Genomic DNA, 15,988 nt, shown 5'->3' with positions numbered 1-15,988 from the left:
TGCCCTCATCCTGTCATGTGCTGCTTCCATCCTGCACCCCCGATCTGTCATGTGCTGCTCCCATCCTGCGCCCCCGTTCTTTCATGTGCTGCTTCCATCCTGCACCCCCGTTCTGTCATGTGCTGCTGCCATCCTGCACCCCCGTTCTGTCATGTGCTGCCCTATTCTATCATGTGATGCTCCCATCCTGCGCCCCCGTTCTGTCATGTGCTGCTCCCATCCTGCGCCACCGTTCTGTAATTTGCTGCTCTCATCCATATGCCCCATACGCTGCTCCATAAAGGTTTATGGCCCCCATAAGATGCTCCATAGTATACAGTGCCTACAAGTAGTGTTCAACCCCCTGCAGATTTAGCAGGTTTACACATTTGGAATTAACTTGGCATTGTGACATTTGGACTGTAGATCAGCCTGGAAGTGTGAAATGCACTGCAGCAAAAAAGAATGTCATTTCTTTGTTTATTTTTTTTTTAAATTGTGAAAAGTCTTTTCAGAGGGTCATTTACTATTCAACCCCTCAACCCACCAGAATTATGTTTGGTTCCCCTAAAGTATTAAGAAGTAGTTCAGGCACAAAGAACAATGAGCTTCACATGTTTGGATTAATTATCTCTTTTTCCAGCCTTTTCTGACTATTTAAGACCCTCCCCAAACTTGTGAACAGCACTCATACCTGGTCAACATGGGAAAGACAAAGGAGCATTCCAAGGCCATCAGAGACAAGATCGTGGAGGGTCACAAGGCTGGCAAGGGGTACAAAACCCTTTCCAAGGAGTTGGGCCTACCTGTCTCCACTGTTGGGAGCATCATCCGGAAGTGGAAGGCTTATGGAACTACTGTTAGCCTTCCACGGCCTGGACAGCCTTTGAAAGTTTCCTCCCGTGCCGAGGCCAGGCTTGTCCGAAGAGTCAAGGCTAACCCAAGGACAACAAGGAAGGAGCTCCGGGAAGATCTCATGGCAGTGGGGACATTGGTTTCAGTCAATACCATAAGTAACGTACTCCACCGCAATGGTCTCCGTTCCAGACGAGCCCGTAAGGTACCTTTACTTTCAAAGCGTCATGTCAAGCCTGTTAGCCTTCCACGGCCTGGACAGCCTTTGAAAGTTTCCTCCCATGCCGAGGCCAGGCTTGTCCGAAGAGTCAAGGCTAACCCAAGGACAACAAGGAAGGAGCTCCGGGAAGATCTCATGGCAGTGGGGACATTGGTTTCAGTCAATACCATAAGTAACGTACTCCACCGCAATGGTCTCCGTTCCAGACGAGCCCGTAAGGTACCTTTACTTTCAAAGCGTCATGTCAAGGCTCGCTCATGATCACTTGGAGGACTCTGAGACTGACTGGTTCAAGGTTCTCTGGTCTGATGAGACCAAGATCAAGATCTTTGGTGCCAACCACACACGTGACGTTTGGAGACTGGAAGGCACTGCATACGACCCCAAGAATACCATCCCTACAGTCAAGCATGGTGGTGGCAGCATCATGCTGTGGGGCTGTTTCTCAGCCAAGGGGCCTGGCCATCTGGTCCGCATCCATGGGAAGATGGATAGCATGGCCTACCTGGAGATTTTGGCCAAGAACCTCCGCTCCTCCATCAAGGATCTTAAGATGGGTCGTCATTTCATCTTCCAACAAGACAACGACCCAAAGCACACACCCAAGAAAACCAAGGCCTGGTTCAAGAGGCAAAAAATCAAGGTGTTGCAGTGGCCTAGTCAGTCTCCTGACCTTAACCCAATTGAAAATTTGTGGAAGGAGCTCAAGATTAAAGTCCACATGAGACACCCAAAGAACCTAGATAACTTGGAGAAGATCTGCATGGAGGAGTGGGCCAAGATAACTCCAGAGACCTGTGCCGGCCTGATCAGGTCTTATAAAAGATGATTATTAGCTGTAATTGCAAACAAAGGTTATTGCACAAAATATTAAATCTAGGGGTTGAATAATAATTGACACACACTTTTATGTTTAAAATTTATAAAAATTTAACTGAGCAACAAAATTTTTGGTTTGTAAGATTTATGCATCTGTTAATAAATCCTGCTCTTGTTTGAAGTTTGAAGGCTCTAACTTATTTGCATCTTATTAAACCTGCTAAATCTGCAGGGGGTTGAATACTACTTGTAGGCATTGTATGCCCCATACACTGCTCCATAAAGGTTTAAGGCCCCTATCAGATGCTCCATAGTATATGCCCCGTACACTGCTCCATAAGGGTTTATGGCCCCCATAAGATGCTCCATAGTATACGCGCCGTACACTGCTCCATTATGGTTGATGGCCCCATAAGATGCTCCATAGTATATGCCCCCATACACTGCTCCATTATGGTTGATGACGCCCATAAGATGCTCCATATTATATGCCCCGTACACTGCTCCATAAAGGTTTATGGCCCCCATAAGACGCTCCAGTGTGTATGCCCCTGTACACTGCTCCATAAAGGTTTATGGCCCCCATAAGATGCTCCATAGTATATGCCCCCGTACACTTCTCCATTATGGTTGATGACCTCCATAAGATGCTCCATATTCTATGCCCCCATACACTGCTCCATTATGGTTGATGGCCCCCATGAGATGCTCCATAGTATATGCCCCCGTACACTGCTCCATAATGGTTGATGGCCTCCATAAGATGCTCCATATTATATTCCCCCATACACTGCTCCATTATGGTTGATGGCCCCCATAAGATGCTCCATAGTATATGCCCCCGTACACTGCTCCATAATGGTTGATGGCCCCCATAAGATGTTCCATATTATATGCCCCCGTACACTGCTCCATTATGGTTGATGGCCCCCATAAGATGCTCCATAGTATATGCCCCCGTACACTGCTCCATTATGGTTGATGGCCCCCATAAGATGCTCCATATTATATGCCCCCGTACACTGCTCCATTATGGTTTATGGCCCCCATAAGATGCTCCATAGTATATGCCCCCGTAAACTGCTCCATTATGGTTGATGGCCACCATAAGATGCTCCATTGTAGATGCCCCGTATGCTGCTGCGATATATTAAAAAATACCATACTCACCTATTGTCGCTGGGCGCCTGTTGTGAATTCTGCTTTTGGGCTCCCTCCGGTGGTTGCAGGTGGTAATGCAGTTGTCTCAGGGTTGCAGTCCTGGACAGGTGTATCTGCTGATTGCAGTTCTGACTGGGGTATTTAGGTTTGCAGGACTCATTAGTCCTTGCCAGATGTCAATGTTTCTTGGGAAGTGTTGGATCTCTGTCTTCTCCTGCTTAGCTGCCAATTCAGCAAAGATAAGTGTCTGTTTCTTTTTCTATGGCACACAAGCTGTGTGCTTGTTTTTTGATTGTATTCCTGCTCTGAGTTTAGTAGTCTCTGGAGTTGCAGATATAGGTTCCACGTCTTTAGTTAGATGGAGGAATTTTTTGTATAATCTGCTGTGGATATTTTTGGAAGGGTTTTAATACTGACCGCACAGAACTCTGTCCTGTCCTTTCCTATTTTAGCTAGAGTGGCCTCTTGTGCTAAATCCTGTTTTCTGACTGTGTGTCTTTCCTCTCCTACTCACAGCCAATATTTGTGGGGGGCTGCCTATCCTTTGGGGTTCTGCTCTGAGGCAAGGTAGTATTCCTATTTCCATCTTTAGGGGTATTTAGTCCTCCGGCTGTGACGAGGTGTCTAGGGCTTGTTAGGTACACCCCACGGCTACTTCTAGTTGTTAAGATCAGGATTTGCGGTCAGTATAATTACCACCTACTCCAGTGAAAGTTTTCATGCTGCTCCAAGGTCACCGGATCATAACAGGCGCCGAGTGCTGGGGGGCCTGAGCAGGCGGGGACACCGGCGCGCTGTGGGGGTCAGGTGCCGGAGTCGCCGCTAGCTCAGGCCCCCCAGCACTTGCTATATTCACCTGGTCGTGATCCAGTGCTGCATGCCGCTCCGTGTTTCGGCTCCTCTGGCTGTGACTGTTCAGTCAGAGGGCGGCACGCATTAAGCGCGTCATCATGCCCTCTGAACTGTGAACATCACAGGCAGAGGACCGGGAACACGGAGCCGCACGCAGCGCTGGAATGGGGGACAGGTGAATATAATACTTACCCTCCTGGCGCGTCCACGGTCCCTGCCTCTCCGTTGGAGACCGCGGTGTGCGTTCAGTGTTTACGCATACCGCGATCTCCTGGGAGCGTCACTCTGTGGGGTCCAGACTGCGCCGGCGCTTGCGCTTGCGCAGTCTATAAAGGCTTCGGACAGAGTGACGCTCCCAGCATTATATTATAGATACAGTTACTGACAGCAGACAATGCACTGATGCCCTTCTGATATGGCTGTCAATCAGTGTCAGATCTTGCTTACTGCTACCGCTCTCGGTGTTATGAGTGGTGAATGTAATTCAGCTGGTCACATCTGCTGGCTGGTGTCTCCTCAGGAAAAAGGGTGCCACACTTTCAGTACTGCAGCTGAGCAAGTTCATAATGCTATTAACCAGCAGATTAACCCAACACCTGAAGGATACTAGTGATATTGGGAATCAATATCATCCAAAATGAAAACCTTGTATAATAATACATATTTCAGTGCCAAATGCCTCAAAAATGACACAAATAAATAATCCAAATTGACACTCCCTAACAAACAGTTCTTACCATGGACATGGAGTAGAGTCCACCAACACATTCATAAAGGTAAAAAAGTTTATTGATAATTACTAGTGATGAGCGAGTGCTAAAATGCTTGCGTATACATTACTCAGGTCAAGCAAATTGTAATGCCCGGGTGCTCGACTCGAGTAAAGAGTATAATGGAAGTGTCATGATCTGCTTAGTTTGGGGTTAGGTAGTTCAGAGGTTAATCTGGACGGCCTCACTCTGGGATTCTGGGAGGCTTCTTACACCCTCATTGTGGGGTCATTCTTCATCGCTTATACTTTGACCCTTGGCCGAGTGTGTGTGACCCTGTTGTACCTGTGCCTGTGCTTTGTGCCTGTGCTACTTTATGCTTGTCTGGTTCTGATCTGGTTCTGTCCCTGTTAAGACTTCTGCCTGTCCCTCTTGTACTGCGCTGCTTTTTCCGTGTATGAGTCCTTGTCTACATTCTCACTATTCTCTGCTCGTCCCTCCTGTACCGTGCCACCCTCTCTGTGCATGACCCCCGTTTGTATGACCTGAGTTCCCCTCTCCTATACTTCAGGGTGTCTGTAGCATCCTGCACTCAGCTCCAGCAGCAGGATGCCAAGCCCCGGCCCCTGTGGTCACATAATCGCAGGTCCTTCTGCTTTCTGCTATCCTCAGCGTCTCCTCTCACCATGCTGCTCAGGTCCCGTCTGCCTGAGCTGTCCCCATGACATCTGACCCCTGGCTCTCCCGCAGTGTGGGAGAGTCACCCTGCTCAGCTGTGGCAGTTTGCCGGTACTGACACGATCTTGATAGGAAGTAAATGGCAAACTCGAGCATTTTTCTGGCGAACTCCTCTCCGGTGGCATGGAGGGGGTCTAATAAATGCTGAAAACTATAGAAACAGCAATGAAATGGCATGGGAACAGCATACGGAAGACCCCTGGAATTATCTCTGAATACCAGGTCCCTGTTGGGAACAATGTTGTCAGAGTATTACGCCATTTTTACTGACTGACAATAAAACACACAAAAACGTAGTTAAAATAGATTTAACTTGAAAAATATTTAAGAAACATTCTTTCCAGGATAATTACTTGTACAGTACAGATCAAAAGTTTGGACACACCTTCTCATTTAAAGATTTCTCTGTATTTTCATGACTATGAAAATTGTACATTCACACTGAAGGCATCAAAACTATGAATTAACACATGTGGAATTATATACTTAACAAAAATGTGTGAAACAACTGAAATTATGTCTTATATTCTAGGTTCTTCAAAGTAGCCACCTTTTGCTTTGATGTCAGCTTTGCACACTCTTGGCATTCTCTTGATGAGCTTCAAGAGGTAGTCACTGGGAATGGTTTTCACTTTACAGGTGTGCCCTGTCAGGTTTAATAAGTGGGATTTCTTGCCTTATAAATAGGGTTGGGACCATCAGTTGTGTTGTGCAGAAGTCTGGTGGATACATAGCTGATAGTCCTACTGAATAGACTGTTAGAATTTGTATTATGGCAAGTAAAAAGCAGCTAAGTAAAGAAAAAATGAGTAGCCATCATTACTTTAAGAAATGAAGTCAGTCCGAAAAATTGGGAAAACTTTGAAAGTGTCCCCACGTGCAGTGGCAAAAACCATCAAGCGCTACAAAGAAATTGGCTCACATGAGGACCTCCCCAGGAAAGGAAGACCAAGAGTCACCTCTGCTTCTGAGGATAAGTTTATGAGTCACCAGCCTCAGAAATCGCAGGTTAACAGCAGCTCAGATTCCAGCAGCAGACACATCTCTACAACAACTGTTAAGAGCAGACTTTGTGCAGCAGGCCTTCATGGTAAAATGGCTGCTAAGAAACCACTGCTAAGGACAGGCAACAAGCAGAAGAGACTTGTTTGGGCTAAAAAACACAAGTAATGGACATTAGACCAGTGGAAATCTGTGCTTTAGTCTGATGAGTCCAAATTTGAGATCTTTGGTACCAACCACCGTGTCTTTGTGTGACGCAGAAAAGGTGAACGGATGGACTCTGCATGCCTGGTTCCCATCGTGAAGCATGGAGGAGGAGGTGTGATGGTGTGGGGGGTGCTTTGCTGGTGAAATTGTTGGGGATTTATTCAAAATTGAAGGCATACTGAACCAGCATGGCTACCACAGCATCTTGCAGCGGCATGCTATTCCATCCGGTTTGCATTTAGTTGGACCATCATTTATTTTTCAACAGGACAATGACCCCAAACACACCTCCAGGCTATGTGAGGGCTATTTGACCAAGAAGGAGAGTGATGGGGTGCTACGCCAGATGACCTGGCCTCCACAGTCACCAGACCTGAACCCAATTGAGATGGTTTGGGGTGAGCTGGACCACAGAGTAAAGGCAAAAGGGCTAACAAGTGCTAAGCATATCTGGGAACTCATTTAAGATTGTTGGAAGACCATTTCCGGTGACTACCTCTTGAATCTCATCAAGAGAATGCCAAGAGTGTGCAAAGCAGTCATCAAAGCAAAAGGTGGCTACTTTGAAGTATCTAGAATATAAGACATAATTTCAGTTGTTTCACACTTTTTTGTTAAGTATATAACTCCACATGTGTTATTTCATAGTTTTGATGCGTTCAGTGTGAATGTACAATTTTCATAGTCATGAAAATACAGAAAAATCTTTAAATGAGAAGGTGTGTCCAAATTTTTGGTCTGTACTGTAGGTAAACCAAAATAAATAAGAAAAAAATGCTCCTCTACACCTTGGGCTATGTTCACACATAGAATATTTGCTGCATTTTTGCATATTTGCATTGGTTTCAACGGTGAAAAAAAATTCCATAAGAAATTTAATTTTATCATTATCACCTTATCTGGGAAGGTGTGTTAGGGTTGGTGGATTGCACTAAACAAATATAATAATAAAGTGCAATCGCAACCTGGCGTCCACCGTGCAGAGATGTTAAACTGCTGCTAGTGTGAATAATGACGGAACACACAGCGAGCGATTGCTTGTACACATTGAGCTAAGCGCCACTCATTGTGAACGGGAAGCTGAATTTCAAGCTCTGGTACTTCACATAGAGGAACAGTACTAAAGAGTACTAAGTACTCTACTCTACTCTGTCCTGTTAAATGGCACAGGCACAGGCCAAGCACGTGAAATGAACTTGCACACAGAAACAAAGCAGAAGCTCTGCAACTGAGTTGTGTCACTAGAACACAGAAATGAAACCAATGCTCTGCAACTGAGCTGTGTCACTTGCACACAGAAATGAACCAGATGCTCAAAACAAAATACCTTGTCTAGGGTAGAGCTTGCTCTGGAACTCTATTGTGTTAACTGCACACAAGTAGGTAACAGATGCAAAGCCAAATGGCTAATTGTCATCACTGACGCTAGCTGCCTGCCTAGCATTAGGCTCATGTCCAGTCAGACAGGACCTTGCCCTTGGACCAATCTGGCACTACCACATCACCAGAACAGCTGACGCCCGGCCACCAGTGAGAATATGCCACCTCATGGACATGTTCAGTACAGTGATTTCTGGACTTCATCTCCAGAGCACAAGACTGCACCTGCGCAACACTGGTTGCTATGGGTTTTGCTGGAGAGCCAGCAGTAACCAAGCCCTTACCAGGAGCCTGAGCAAGATGCTGGGAGCGATGTCTATGCTGAGCAACAATCAGAGTTTCCGAACCTGAATGGGAGTCAGACAAGGATTGGGATCTATCCCGTACAGCGGGAGAATCCCAACACCTAACAATGTGGTGTGTGTGAAATATGATCAGACAAATCCTGTTTAATTTATGAAGCAGGGACTCTGACTCTCTCTCTCTCTCTCTCTCTATATATATATATATTTAAGAATGTTGTAGGTAGACCTCTAAAAATTGTTAATGCGGGCATCATAAACACCCTTAAAAAATTTATAGCGAGGGTAGCATGATCACCCTGTTGATATGATGGTGGTGGAGGAGGATGGCATAAAAAATTCTTAATCCTGAAGCATATACCCATGTTTGGGTGGGATTGGGTGCAAGGGAGTACACCATAATAAAAGCCCTGCATTTGAGTTGATCATCCGGTGGTGTACAGAAGTCTGGCCCAATCCACCCCTTGTACATTTTGATAAGAGTCAGCCTGTCAGCATTTTCAGTTAACAAGTGGGTGCACCTATCAGTTATAATACTTCCAGTGGCACTGAAAACCCGCTCTGATAAAATGCTACTGTCAGGGCAGGCCAAGACCTCCAAGGTGTAGAGACAGTTCATGCCACATGTCCAGCTTGTATTCCCAATAGTTGTAGGGCACAAAGGAATCACGGAGGATGCTGGTACTACTACTACTTCAGTACCTTCCAAAACTTTTACCTCCTTGTCAGAGTGCCCAGCACATCAGGGCCTGGACAACAAGAGGGTCTGAGAAAACTGTCCCAGACATTTGGGAGAGTTCAACTGCCTTTGCTGCATCTGGAGTTTGTCTCCCTTGTCTCCACTCCTTTGTTGCCCAAGGAACTGTGACCTCTGCAGTAAGCGTTCTCAGATGGGAATTTTTAAAATAATCCTTCAACTAGGGCCTTCTGGTACTGCAAGTTTTTTTTAGACTTCTCTGCCACAGGAAGTAGAGAGGCAAAGTTCTCCTTGTTGTGTGGGTCTAGCAGGGTGACCAACCAGTAATTAGTGTTGGCCAAAATACATACAAAGCAATGTGTGCCATGCTGCTAACAGCCAAGACTTCCTTGGCCCCACCAAGAGGATGACTGTCCATGTTGTCCTCCCCATCCTACTCTTCCTCCCTCTCCTCCTCATCTTAAGGCCAACGACGCTGAGCAGACAAAATGAAGGTGGTGCGGGTACGACCGTCTATAGCACAGGCAACCAGCTCCTAATTCTCCTCCTCATTATCACCCAATCCGGGTTGAGAAAATGAGATGAGGTTGAGCTGTGTAGCATTACACAGTATAGTTTATTGCTCCATCTCAACTTGCTCCACCTGCAAAGCCTCCTCTTCAATTGTGAGCAGTAAGCATTTCAGTACACATAGAAGCGGGATGGTGACTCTGATTATGGCATCATCGCCACTCAGCATCTTGCACGAGTCTTCAAAGTTTTGGAGAACCACACAGATGTCAGACATCCATGACCACTCATTATCTCTTATGTTCGGAAAATGATCATAATACCAACGGTTATGGTGTAGTTGGTATTCAACTACTGCCCTCTGCTGCTCACAAAGCCTTGCCAAAATACAGTGGGTACAGAAAGTATTCAGACACCTTTAAAGCAATTACTCTGTGATTCATTGCAGCCATTTGGTAAATTCAAAAAAGTTCTTTTTTTTTTTCAAATTAATGTACACTCTGCACCCCATCTTGACTGAAAAAAAACAGAAATGCAGTAATTTTTGCAAATTTATTAAAAAGAAAAAACTGAAATATGACATAGTCATAAATGTTCAGACAATTTGCACAGTATTGAGTAGAAGCACCCTTTTGAGCTAGTACAGCCATGAGTCTTCTTGCGAATGATGCAACAAGTTTTTCACACCTGAATTTGGGGATCCTCTGCCATTCTTTCTTGCAGATCCTCTCCAGTTCTGTCAGGTTGGATGGTGAATGTTGGTGCACAGCCATTTTCAGGTCTCTCGAGAGATGCCCAATTGGATATAATTATCATACAAACTATTGACCTTTTGCTTAGGAGTCTACTCTTTACTATAGTTGGAATTTATTCTGGCAAGAGTGCAAGCTTATATTTGTAGATTGTTTGTGTACAGGTTCATGTATTTATTGTTCTATTAAACTTACGTCCACTTTATCTTTGATCTCATTGTGCGCGAATTTATATATATTTTTTATATTACATTTTTTTGACAAATAAGTGGTTATTGTCTAAATTCGCAGCAATACGAGACCTGTATACTCAGCGCCGCAGTATTTTTTATAAAAATTTAAAGTGGTCTGAATACTTTCCGCAGCCACTCTATGTAACATTGAGTTCCCATACATGGTGACATCACACATCAATCGGTTAGCTGAAAGGTACAAATGCCGCTGCAGCACTCCCAGGGTGGCGGCAGCTGTAGCATACAAGCAGAAACTGGCACAAAAACGGCGTACTTTCACAAGTAGCTCAGGTGGATCTGAGTAGGCTTAGGGAAAATGCTGAACCACTAAATTGAGCATGTGTGCCAGGCATGATACATGTGCGAGGTTGCCGAGCTTCAGAGCTGCCATCAAGTTACGGCCATTGTCACTCACGACCATGCCTGGTTGTAGGTACAGGGTCCAGAGCCTCAAATCAGTCCAATCTGTTAGACCTTTCACCTTTCAACAACTCCGCTGCTGTGTGCGGTTTGTCACCAAAACAGATTAGCTTCAGCAGACCTTGCTACCGCTTGGCCGAGGCAGTGATTCAGTGCTTCCAGTTTGCGAATGATGTTAACTTTTCTGAGATGGAGGGTGAAGAGGAAGAGGTACAGGAACTGCTATCGAAGCTTGGCGCAACCCTGATTAAGCCAGGTCCCGCAATTCTGGGTGTCCGGAGCACATTTTCCTTCCCAGGGTTCGACTGGATCCCTGCTTCCACAGTTTTCACCCAGTTTGCCATCAGGGAAATGTAGGATCCCTGGCAACAAGGAAGTGGAACTTCACAGTAAAAGCATTGGTCAGGGCACGGATGATGTTAAGGGATACTTTCTTGTGTATGGCGTGAAAGGCACACGGGGAGAAAAAGTGACAGCTGGGAACTGAGAACTGAGAAAGGAGTGATGAGCGAACGTGCTTGGTAATTCTCGGTGTCGCCCGAGCATCGCAGTGATAACGATGCTCGGCGAGCATTTCCGGGGTTGTTTGGCAGGAGCTCGGGTCCCCACCCTGCATGTTTGGCGCTCTTTAGAGCGCCAATCAACATGCAGGAATTTGTCTGCCATGCACTGCAATGCCGCAGCCATGTTGGTTGTGGCATTAAGTGATTGACTGGGGCCCCAACGTCATCAGGTCTATATCAGACCTGACACCGCCCTATTCGTCACACAGCTCCGGAATCAGCCAGCTGCGGAGATAGGGAGAGAATTATATTTGTATTAGTTAGTGTGGGTATACCATTATTGAATACACAAATCCAGTTAAACCAACAGTCCTTTTTAGGACTAATTACGGGGTATATAGTTATCAGCGCTAAGCAGGCAGGCATTGTATGTGGCATACTTCATTGCATACAGCAAGGGGGTCCATTTCATTACTGTCTGCTGCTGACTATTACAGATATTGACTGTATATACATAACCCCAGGTGTCAGTGGCCAGTAGTGATGAGTAGGGTTGAGCGACTTTTCTTTTTATAGGATCGGGTCGAGTGAAATCGGCCGATCCTATAGAAAAGTCGGAGTCGGGGTCGGCCGAAACACGAAACCCAATGCAGTGCATTGGGTTTCTAATGGTTCCCAGGGTCTGAAGGAGAGGAAACTCTCCTTCAGGCCCTGGGATCCATATTTAAGTGTAAAATAAAGAATCAAAATAAAAAATATTGATATACTTACCCTCGGACACGCCCTGGTTCTCACCGGCAGCCTTCCTTCCTAAGAATGAGCGCAGCGACATCATCTAAGGTACTTCAGGCGCTGATTCTTAGGAAGGAAGGCTGCGGGTTAGAACCAGAGCGCGTCCAAGGGTGAGTATATACCTATTAGGAATCTACTCACCCTCGGACGCGCCCTCGGACGTTTCCTTCCTAAGAGTTAGCGCCTGAAGGACCTTAGATGACGTCGCGGCTTGTGATTTGTCGCGTGACACCCATGTGACCGCTCACGCGACCAATCACAAGCCGCGATGTCATCGAAGGCCCTTCAGGCGCTCATTCTTAGGAAGGAAGGCTGCCAGTGAGAACCAGGGCGCGTCCGAGGGTGAGTATATCAATATTTTTTTATTTTTATTCTTTATTTTACACTTAAATATGAATTCCGATACCAATTCCCGATATCTTAAACATATCGGAACTCGGTATCGGAATTCCGATTCCAGATCAGAAGATCGCCGACCTCATGGCCGACCCCACACAGGGGTCGGGTCGGGTTTCATGAAACCCGACTTTGCCAAAAGTCGGCGACTTCTGAAAATGGCCGACCCGTTTCGCTCAACCCTAGTGATGAGCGAGCACTAAAATGCTCTGGTGCTCATTGCTCGGGTCGACCAAATTGGAATACTCGGGTACTCGGACAGAACAACGAGCCCATTGTAAGTCTATGGGAGACCCAAGCATTTTTACCATGATCCCCTCAGGGGTCCTTTTCAGGTCTAAAAACATCAGAAAATCATGGAAACACTTCTCAAATGACACGGGAAAATCATGGCAAATATCCCTGGAAGCATTTCTGACTCCTAGGTCACAGCTGTAAACAATGTTGTCAGAGTTTCACGCCATTTTTACAGGTGTACCAAAAAACATACGAAAACAAAAGCAAAATGGATTTTGCTAAAAAATGTGTTAAGGTACATCCTTTCCAGGATAATGACTTGTATATAAGGTAAAATAAATAACCCCAGACCAAACTTATTCCTCCACCACTTGGGCTATGTTCCCACACAGCGTTTTTGATGTGTTTTTCAACTTTAACATTGCTTTCAACTAATACAAATGCATTCACTGGGAAATGTCATTGTACCATTAAACAACTCTAGCTGGCCATGTGGTGAGTGACACATAAGCAGACACATCTTGTTTCGTTTATGAAGGAGGGACTCTTAAAGTCACATAGCCTATTTTTAGAGGGGCATCAGGTGGCATTAATATTCTTAAAGGGCCATTATTAAACAGTGGGTCTTCTCTACTGTTATTGCCTATGAAGTGAGTGTTTGGGCTGCCAAGAATTACAACGCACCCCAATACTCCTTTCACAAGAGGTACAGGAGGGCTTCCTGAAAAAATGTTGCATTGAATGTAAGGCCTGCCCTGCTATCAAGTCATATGCACCCCAACAAGCCTTTGAACCCAGGGACTGGATGGCCACAGGAAAACCCACTTCACATTATTCATTTTGTACTCTCATACTGTTTTCTCATGCATTGACTGCAAGGTCTGCCCTGCTACCAAGTCATATGCACCCCAACAAGCCTTTGAACCCAGGTACTGGATGGTCACAGAAAAATCCACTTCACATTTTTCATTTTGTATTCCCATACTGTTTCTTATGCATTGACTGCAACGCCTGCCCTGCTACCAAGTCATATACACCCCAATAAGTCTTTGAACCCACATACTGGATGGAAACAGGAAAATCCACTTCACATTATTCATTTTGTTCTCCCATACTGTTTCCTTATGCATTGACTGCAAGGCCTGACCTGCTACCAAGTCATATGCACCCCAAGAAGCAATTGAATCCAGGTACTAGATGGCCACATGAAAACCCACTTGACATTCTTCAGTTGGTCCTGCCATACTGTTTCCTTATGCATTGAATGCAATGGCCACCTTGACCCAAATTTGCATGCACCCCAACTCCCTTGGAATAAACATGAAGGAGGGCCTCAAAAAAAAAAATGTCCTATTACAATGGGGCAGGTCTCCTAGACTCGCAATGCCCATATACTAAGTGTATGGGCTGACAAACATTTTCTCCTGGGGGGTACACATCAACATAGTGTGTAAATATTTTTAATACGGGCATCAAACACACCCTTGCAAAAAACTAGAGTGGCTATAGCAGCACGGAACATGTAAACCCTGGTGATCTAGTGGCGGTGGATGATGAGACATGGAGGAAGTCCTCATCAGATAGGCCCAATTGAAAGGAGCGGGTGTCATAGACTTGGAATGCCTATACACTAAGTGTATGGGCTGACAAACATTTCTCCATGGGGGATACATTTTTAAAAAATTTTTTATGGGGATGATAGACACATTCACCCTGGTGTTCTAATGGTGGTGGATGATGAGGATGAGAGGACAAGGAGGAGGAGTACACCAAATAGCCAAAATCAGGAAGCTTATACCCATGTGTGGGTGTGAAGAGGTACATGAGAATACACCTCCCAAAAAGACACTGTATTGGAGGTTATGTTTCGCTGTCATTTGGTGGTGTAGAGAAGTCTGGCCCAATCCAGCCCTTGTTGATTTTTATAAGAATCAGCCTGTCAGAATTTTCCGTTGACAGGTGAATGCGCTTATCTGTGATAATTCCACTAGAGGCGCTAAAAACCGGCTCTGACAAAACAATATCAGCAGGGCAGGCCAGGACCTCCAAGTCGTAGAGAGACAGTTCATGCCACGTGTCCAGCTTGGATACCCAATAATTAAAAGGCATAGAGGAATCTTGGAGGGCGTTGGTACGGTCAACAAGGTACTCTCTCAGCATCTTAGAAAACATTTAATTCCTTGTGACATTACCCTGCGTCGTAGGGCCAGGGCAATGGGAGGGTCTGAGAAAACTGTCCCAGAACTTTGCCAGTGTTCCCCTGCCTCTGCTGGATTGGAGTTGTGTCTCTCTTGCCTGTATTCTTTGGTTGTCTAACAAACTGTTATGTCTGCCGCCAGTGTTTTGAGATGGGAATTTTTTACTAATTCTGCAACAATGGCCCTCTGGTAATGCAGCATTTTAGTACACCTGTCTGCCTCTGGAAGAAGAGATTGAAAGTTCCCCTTGTAGAGTGGGTCTAATAGTGTCACTACCCTTCCGTGTCCTCACCAACAGGACGACTGACCAAGGTGTCCTCCTCTTCCTTCCTGTCCTCTGGCCATCCACGCTGAAAAGACAGTATGACAGTTGTGCATGTAGTACAGTCTACAGCGCATGAAAGTTGCTCCTGTTCTTCCTCCTCCTCCTCTTCCTCATTGTCAAACAATCCACATTGGGATGACATGAGGCTGGGCTGTGTGTAATCAACCTGTATGGTTCCTTGCTCCATGTCCTCCTGCTCAGCCTGCAATGCATCCTCTTTAATTGTGAACAGAGAGCTTTTCAGAATGCAGAGAAGCGGGATGGTGATGCTAATTATGGCATCATCGCCGCTCACCATCTTGGTGGACTCATCAAAAATCTGGAGGATGTTACATATGTCTAACATCCATGTCCACTCCTGAGATCTTATGTGTGGAATCTGGCCTGAATAACGATGTGCTGGTGTTCAACAACTGCCCTATTCTGCTTACAAATCCTTTCTAACATCTGCAGTGTAGAGTTCCAACGCGTGGGGACATCACACACCAGTCGGTGAGCTGGAAGCTGCAGTCGCTGCTGAAGCACGGCATAGGTGGCTGAAGCTGTAGCTGACTTTCTTAAATGCGCACATAGGCAATGTACTTTCACAATCAGATCTGGGTAGCTTTTTAGAAACCATTGAACAATGAGTTTAAGCACATGGGCCATGCATGGTACTTGTGTCCGTTCGCCTCGCCTCAGAGCCGCCACCAGGTTCCTG

This window comes from Ranitomeya imitator, chromosome 1 (genome assembly GCF_032444005.1).
Source record: "Ranitomeya imitator isolate aRanImi1 chromosome 1, aRanImi1.pri, whole genome shotgun sequence".
NCBI classification, from domain to species: Eukaryota; Metazoa; Chordata; class Amphibia; order Anura; family Dendrobatidae; genus Ranitomeya; species Ranitomeya imitator.
Note: the sequence above shows the minus strand (reverse complement) of the source record.